At 58.3% G+C, this 7665-nt stretch overlaps 1 protein-coding gene across 1 annotated transcript in view; it reads right to left on the minus strand.

Moving 5' to 3' along the window:
• Positions 1-7665, minus strand: part of RAI1 (retinoic acid induced 1) — a 55952-nt gene that overhangs the window by 15953 nt on the left and 32334 nt on the right. The window lies entirely within an intron of this gene.

The following is a 7665-nucleotide window of genomic DNA, read 5'->3' on the forward strand; positions in this document are numbered from 1 at the left end:
GGGGAGGGGAGGGGGAAGGAAGGGAGAGCAATTCAGACGGGCCATTTCCCTTCCCCTCAGAAAGCCTGCCTCCCACCCCTCTCCCGCCCTGCCCTCTCCCCGCAGCTCTTAATGGTCTCCCCTTTGCCTGAGCCTCCCCACCAGCTGTGCACATATTGACAACTTCTGTGTCGGGGAGGTGTGCTCTGTGATTCCCGCTCTGACATCGCCCGCTGCCAGCTGAGCCTTCCCAAGGACGGCCACCACTGCGAGAGGCGCAGACCGGCTGCCCAGTGCCAGGTCTCTGGCTGGGAGCGGCCACCCCACCCTGCTCCCGGCCAGCTCCTCCCCTCCACGCCCCCCACCCCCCAGCACTCCCCCCACCCCCACCGACGACCGTGTCGGCATAAAATCATTTAGCAGAGCGATCCCACCCCCGGGTCCCCCCGGGGCCACTGGGCCCTGCAATCCAGTCCCAGCGCAGTAGTGTTCGAGCATGACCCTGCCATGTGGGGACCAAGGGAGGATCGCCCCTGCCCAGAGAAGCTACTCACGGAGGCCTGTGGAGAGTGCACGCGCACATACACACACACACACACACACACACACACAGGCGCGCGCACAGCCCGCACGCAGGCGCGTGCACACACACCTCCTCTATCACTGCCATGCCATCTGGAATCTGTCTGTTCCTTCTAGCAGACGTCGATTAGGGGCTGTGGAGCCATTGTAAGCATAAAACGTCCCCTTCTCCGACTCCCAGTAACGCAGGACAGCGGCACCTGCCTCCTGTTTTTGGTATCCTAGGTGCGTAAACAGACTACGTGTCCCAGAGTGACGGTGTGCATGCTAATGGGGGACACAGCCGCAGTCCCTTGACCACAGAGGAGCGCCCCACAGCTGGCTGTGACGCAGCCCTAGCCCCTCTGGTCGGCCCCTCCTGTCTCTGACTCTGCAGGGTCAGGATCAGGGCATACCAGGCCAAGAGCCCATCTGTTTATGATTTTAGGGGCTTGCGTCCCTGGGGAGGTCTAACCAGCCCCAAAGCAAGATCTTGGATCAGGAAATGACCCCGGAGGAAGGAGTGGGACCTTCAGGGCAGAGCAGCTGGGCTCACAAACACAGGCTGGCCCAAAGCGTCCAAGGCCAAAGGGCCCCCGAACCGACTGGGGGTCAGGTCACCCCAGAAGACCCTCAAAGGTGGGAGGGCTGGAGGGAGGAGCGAGGGACATTCCAGGCTCAAGAGAAATCACATCAAGGAGTCCGGCATTCAGCCAGAGGCCCTGGGGGATCGGGATTTACCCACAACCATGCTGCTGGTGGGTGAGCCAGGAGGCAGAAAGAAAGACCCAGGCCCCCATGGGGGCACCAGGGACTTTCCAGTTCCCAGCCATTCATTCCCAACACCAGAAGAGGAAGGGGTGGCCTGCTTGGGGCCACAAGAACCTAGAGTTGTAGGAAGGACCAGAAAGGAATAAAGAGACAGAAGAGCTAGACAGACACACAGATGTGAGAATGAGGAAAGAGAGCGATGAGGAGTGGGGGATGGGGGCTCCCTCAGGAGGTCTGGCTCACTCTTCTGCTCTTCCCCTGGATCCCACTTTCGGCGTTGGGGTCTGGGGAGGGGTTCCATCCAGCTGAGCAGGACCTGTCTGGGGCAGCCAGAAGCCCCCAGAACCCCTGTTAGCACAGCCCAGGCCCACCTCCCCTGAGCTCAGCAGTCAGCTGGCCCTGACTCGGGGACAGAAGCACCCGGGCTGCAGAGGGGACCAGCGTCCCCCAAGGCGAGTCCCTGCCCCCCAGGCCCGTCAAAGCCAGCAGGCCCCCTGGCATATAGCCCTGTGCCTTCCCTCCAGCCTCGCCCTGGATTTATCACAGGCATCCCCAATGAGGAGAAATGCGCCCGCCCTTCTGACCCACTTCAATCCCATCCCTGGTGGCTCGGATCAAACATTATAGGAGGTGCCTGCTGTGACACGCCAACCCAGAGGAGTAGGAAGCAGGAAGCATCACTTGGTTCTGGCTTGGGGGCTCTCGCTGGGGAGGCAGCCCCGTGCCTCCTGACCTGACCTCCGCAGAGAAGGCTGCTGGCCAGAAGGCCCCAGCGCCGCACCGGCAGGTGGCCCCTTCCACGCTCGGGCAGAGGAAATGAGCAGACACGCAGCCCGGCTGGCGGCAGCAGTCAGCAGTCACTTTCATTCGGGTGTCACCGGTTGGCAGGCGGTGGTGAGCAAGGCCTGCTCCTGAGGACATCACACCGCACTCTGCCTCCCTGGCCGGTGTTTTATGAGCCCGAAATGCGCACACCCAGGCCCGCTCAGGAGGCTGCGCCTCGTATATCTGCACAAATTACATTTCGGCTTTTATTAGTCCCAGATCGCTCCCATTTCCTGCTGAGTGTCCTGTGGATATCATTAACATTTCTACAGCTTTTTTGTATTTTTGTATTTTTTATTTTTCTTCACATTCTCCAAAACGCATTACCAGAAACATTACTTAAAAAGAGACAGTACTATGACCAGTGTCCCCCTCCCCTTTAATCAGTCCAGCTGCTGCGTCTTTTAATTTAGCAGAGCTGTATTAAAGGCGGGCTTCCCAGTACATGAGCAGCTGGATGCAGTGAAAGCATCTATCTCTAAGAAAAGACAGTTCAATTAAAATACGAGAAGCCCAGTGCCTGATGGAGAATGCAGGCAAAAATGCTCACCCCAACACCACCCTCCAACCCCAGGCGGCGGGAGGTGGGGGGGCCGCGGGAACAAAGGCATGGCTTCCAAGCCCATCTCTCAGAGCCAACAAGGTCCGCCAGATCTGCCAGGAGAAAACGGGGCTCTGCCTCTTTAAGAGCTGCCTCGGGCCTGCCACAGGCTCTGTTGTTATTAATTATTATGATTATGATTACTTTTCAAGAGCACCAGGAAAGGACAAGGAGAGGGGGAGAGAGGCAGGCAGCAGGCAGGGGTGGGCAGCACCAGGAGGGGGGCAGAAAGAGGCCCCTTTGGCAGAGAGATGGTGACCTCTGAACCCGGGGAGGGCAGGAGGGGGCAGTGGGGTGGGCAGACTGGGGTTTGGCCTCCGTAGGTTCAGCAGGAGGGAGAAGGGCTGGGGGAGGGCGCTCCCTAACACACCCTCATGGGGCTCCTTCTGGGCCAGCCCAGCCCCACCCCCCATTCTTGTTGCAGATGCTTGGTCAAGGCCTGATCTCTGAAGTTCTCAAGGGGAAGGAGGTCAGTCTTGAGTGTCCTCTAGGCACCAGACGCGATGCTTATGACACATGTCCCTTATGACAACTCCTGGAAGTTGGTTTCCCAGGCCACTGGGCTTAGGGAACAGGGCAGGCTCAGGGACAGGCACGCTCTGGAGGCCACACACAGCACAAAGCTGGTTCAGGGCCAGTGCCCGAGGCAATGGAACTCACTACTTCTCCCCACTCCATCTCCACTGCTGTGAAATTGGAGGGTGGGGGGAGATGAGCCCAGCCCTGTCTGCCCCCCACCAAAGGCACCATAGGACCAAGGTGCTTGCCCTGCACAGGTTTGCTCTGTTCATGCTTTGACTATTCTGCCCTAAAGGTGAGGCTCGGAGGGCAAGAGACTATCCTTGAGCCGGCCCACAGCGAAGCTCCTTTTGCAGGATGCTTGCAGCAGTAGCTGCGACCGGACCACGGGGGAACGTTCCCTCCCCCCGGACCCCACGCCAAGAACTCCCACCTAGAGGAAGACATCTTAGAGCATGACAGCAGGAAGGTGCCGCAAGGGAAGGGCAGAGGTCCCCTCTGCAGCATGAGAGGCCCTGAAAACCAGGCCAGGACCCCCTTTCTATTCAGGGAGTCAGACCCCCCCGCCTTAGGGAGGCCCACTCATGAGCAGTGGTGCTCACTGGCCACCCACGATCACTATGGTAACTGCTGTCCCTGGGCAGCCTCAGAGAGGTCACTGGGCCCACGGCCCCTCCAGTTCCCTGGGGCAGGCCCCTGGTCAGGGACACGGGCACAGTGTGGGCCAGAGCGGCCATGGCCCCCACAGCGGACCTGATGGAGCCCAGCTGGGAGGCTGTGGCTGGAGGTTTTCCTGAGTTCAAGGGGTGGTGGGAGAAGGGAAGGGTGGGGAGATGGAGAGGAAGAGAGAGGGAGGAAGGAAAGGAGAGGGAGAAGGAAGCTTTCTGTTCCCCAGCAGCGGCTCTGAGGCCAAGTTCCATCCCACCCACTTATCCAAGGTTGTTTTATGACCCGGTTTCCTGATTTGTAGCTGCAGGCGAAAAATGTACAAACCCAACCCACTCAAGGCCTGGGAACTAGGAAGGAAGAAGGTACCTGGGTCAGGAGGCTGGGCATGGGGCCGGGGGTGTCCAGGGGGTTGTGCAGAATGTAGGACCCACCTCGAGCCTCCCTATCTGTGGTGGGTAATGAATACTAAACAGGAAGCCTTGATTAAAATGATAAATCACTAGCCAGGTTTCCTGCTGTCCTGTGGGGTCTATTTTGAATCCTAAGGGCCTGGCTTGAACAGGGGAAGGGAGTGGACAAGACAAACAGCCCAGTCCCTGCAGGCCCCTGGGACAGGTGAGGGTCCTTGGCCCAGGGCTCTTGGAAGGGAAGGACTCAGCCAGCTGGGAAAGCCCTGCCCAGGACATAGAGGAATGACCCTGGGGCAGACAGAATCTCAGAGAACAAGGCAGCCCCACCTCAGAGGATGGTCCCTTGAGACCACCTCATATGGGTGACCCCCCAACACACTTGGTGTGCACCCCTTCTCATTGTGGGCACCCATGGTTCTCTTGGGAGAACCCCAGGGGAGTCCGATATACCCCTCTGCAGGGCCTTGAGGGGGAGGACCTGGGGGCTGGAGGTCCTGAATATTAAGAGGCCAGGACAAGAAGCTGGAAGGCCGCCTCGGGACGCTCTCCGGACGGCAGGCAGCAGGTGGGTCCCCAGCCAGGCTCTGGGGCTAGGAGCCCGGTGAGACGGAGACCTTGGCTCTTTGGAGGAAGTCTGAATAGGACTTCTGGACTCTTCAGACGTTTGGAAAGCCTTCCCTCAAAGCCCACCAATGCTGTCTAGGCCAAGGACCCGACTGGGGAGGCCTTGGAGACCCTCCTAAGGCATTGAAGGTCTTGTCCTCAGGGTCTAACTCTCCAGGAGGTCGCCTCGCCCTGGGGAAAAGGCAGGGTGTGTGAAGGGTCCTAACTCTAGGAAGCCCCAGGCCTAGTTAGAAGCCGGAACACCATTTCCAGGAGTCACCTGCGGAAGTCCCACAGCCCAGCCACTGGGCAGCATGAGCGTGGGTGCCTGACTTCTGAAGCCAAGCCCCGCTCCGGACCCATACCCCACCGCCCCATGGTGCAGTTTTTGGGGGTGTGGCCCCAGACCTGGGCCATCTGAACCAAAGGGACCCAGGGTCCAGGTGGTGAAGGGCAATGGCCAGCCAGCCAGCCGTCCCCTGCGGGGAGCTGCAGGGTAGCAAGTCTGGATTCAGCAGCTGCGAGGTTGGCATTCCAGAGTTCCCCCTCCCCCGGGTGTGGGGGGAGCTCACCTATGATCAGCTCCATACTTACCAGTCTCTTGTGGACAGTAACTGTTTTTAGATCATTTTGTTCACCATTCAAGAAAAATGAAATCACCTCTCCCCATGGCTGTCAAAAATGAGGACAGGAAAAAATGGGGGGTACTGACTGCTGCCTGGGATGCAAAGCACTAGGAGGCCTGGGGTCTGGTGGCCCACACATTTGGCGACCCACAGGGGGGTCTCCCAGGCTGTTCTGCTGTCCTCTCCACCAAACCCCAAGAAGTTCCTGGCCTTGCAGGCAACTGTACAACGTGGATGACACAGGACCCGTGTGTCTGCTGGCTTTGAGGGGAGGCAAAGGTGGCAAGAGAGAGCCCAACCTGTCACCGTAGCTTGTCCCATGTGCCCTGAGGGACCATCACTTGCCTGCAGAAGTGGAAGCACCAAGGCCCCAGCCAGTGGCCTGCTGGCTTCGGACTGACTCTGTGGCCTTGGGCAAATGTTTTTTACCTCCCTGGGCCTCAGGGCCTTTGCACTGGCTGTTTCATATGCTGGGAATACCGTTCTGATATCTACATAGCTTGCTCCCTCGGCTCTAAGCCTTTCCTCAGGCCACTCTCCCTGGTACCCCTCCCTGAACACTGGGCTTGGAAGAGTACCCCTTGTCTCCTCCTCCCCTGGAAATGGAAGTGCTCACCTCCATTTAGTACGCTTGCGGTTGGCAGGCTTTATGACTGGTCTCTCCTCTTTAAAACTAGAGTTCCATGCGAGCAGGCATTTTGGCCGGTTTTGTTCATGGCCACATCCCTACATCCCAGAACAATAAATATTTGTTGAATGAATAATGTGTAAATGTCACATTAACCCTATAAAAATATCCAGAAAAAGCAGTCGATGGCAGAACAACTAGGTGGGTGGGCATGGGGGGCTTATCGCTACAACTCCTCCTTCATTTGACAAAGAACAGTCCCCTTCGGCCCGGCACGCAATGCACCTGAGGGAAGAGCAGGTGGGGATGGAGGCAAATTAAGGGTCCTGGTCCCGAAGCGAGGGGGAGCCCCACTGAACTTCCGCAGATTGCTGCCTTGTGGGAGTGAGGATGCCGGAGCTTCTGAGTTGTATTTTTTACATACGTATAAAAAGGGAAGTCTCGCATTTTAATAAATGCTATCAACCAAGTAAAAAGTTTTAACACCCCAGAGTTCAAGAGAACCCACCTGTGGGCTGTATGCCATCCAAGCTCCCGCGAGTCAAATACTGTGTAAATGATGCACACGGAGCTTTGCGAGGGCAGAGCCAGGGCCCTGTCGGGAGAATCTGGGCACCTCGCAGGTGCTTGAGGGCACACGCAGGACCTCCGTGTGAAGGCATGAGAACAGGAGGAGCACCCAGAACTTTCCCAGGCCCCTAGGAGAAGTCCTGGGACCAGCACAAACTGGCGATGTCGTGGAGTGCCTGGGCAGCTGTGCCCCTTCGGAGGGTAAAGCTTAGGAGTGCTGGAAAGGTGGTGCGGAGATGTAGGGGGCTGAGGCCCCCAGGGGTGCTAACCTAACAACCTTCAGGGCATTCCACCCCAGGCACCACGTGAGGAGGCCTTGCTGCCCCCCCTCCTTGCCGGGTCCCTGCAGGGTTCCTCTGTGGCACTTATCACAGTGGTAATTACATAATTAACGGTATAATGAGCCGCCTTCACGTGCCTCCCTCACCAGACTGCAGCCTGATGAGGGCAGGGGCTTCTTCATCTGCTGGGTCCTAAGCCCTAAGCATGGAGACTGTCCCCAGTAGGGGCCAATTAAAGTGCCTGGAGAGATGGACAGATGGGACAGGTGAGGGGCTTTGGGTTCAGTGCATTATTCGGCCTCACCACAGCTCTAAAGGATGCTGCGCAAAGAGAAGCCTGGTGATGACAGGCCTGAAGGCCAGCGAGGACATGTGCAGTAGCCAGTCAGGAAGGAAAGACAAAGCTCTCTACTCCATTCCTGGGTCACAGCCCCTCCCCTCTCGTGTCAAGCCCTTTTTGGCTCAGCTAACATTGGGGTGGGGTACAGCTGAGTGCTGAGGATACAGAGGAAAAAGCAGCAGGGCCCCTGCCCTCCTGAGGCGCACAGATATCCAGGAGGCTGCAGGGTGGGGAGTGGAGGTTGTCAGGGGAGGCTGGAAGGAAGGGGCCATTACGGGGGGG

The sequence above is a fragment of the Suricata suricatta genome, chromosome 17 (assembly GCF_006229205.1).
Source record: "Suricata suricatta isolate VVHF042 chromosome 17, meerkat_22Aug2017_6uvM2_HiC, whole genome shotgun sequence".
In the NCBI taxonomy this organism is placed as follows: domain Eukaryota; kingdom Metazoa; phylum Chordata; class Mammalia; order Carnivora; family Herpestidae; genus Suricata; species Suricata suricatta.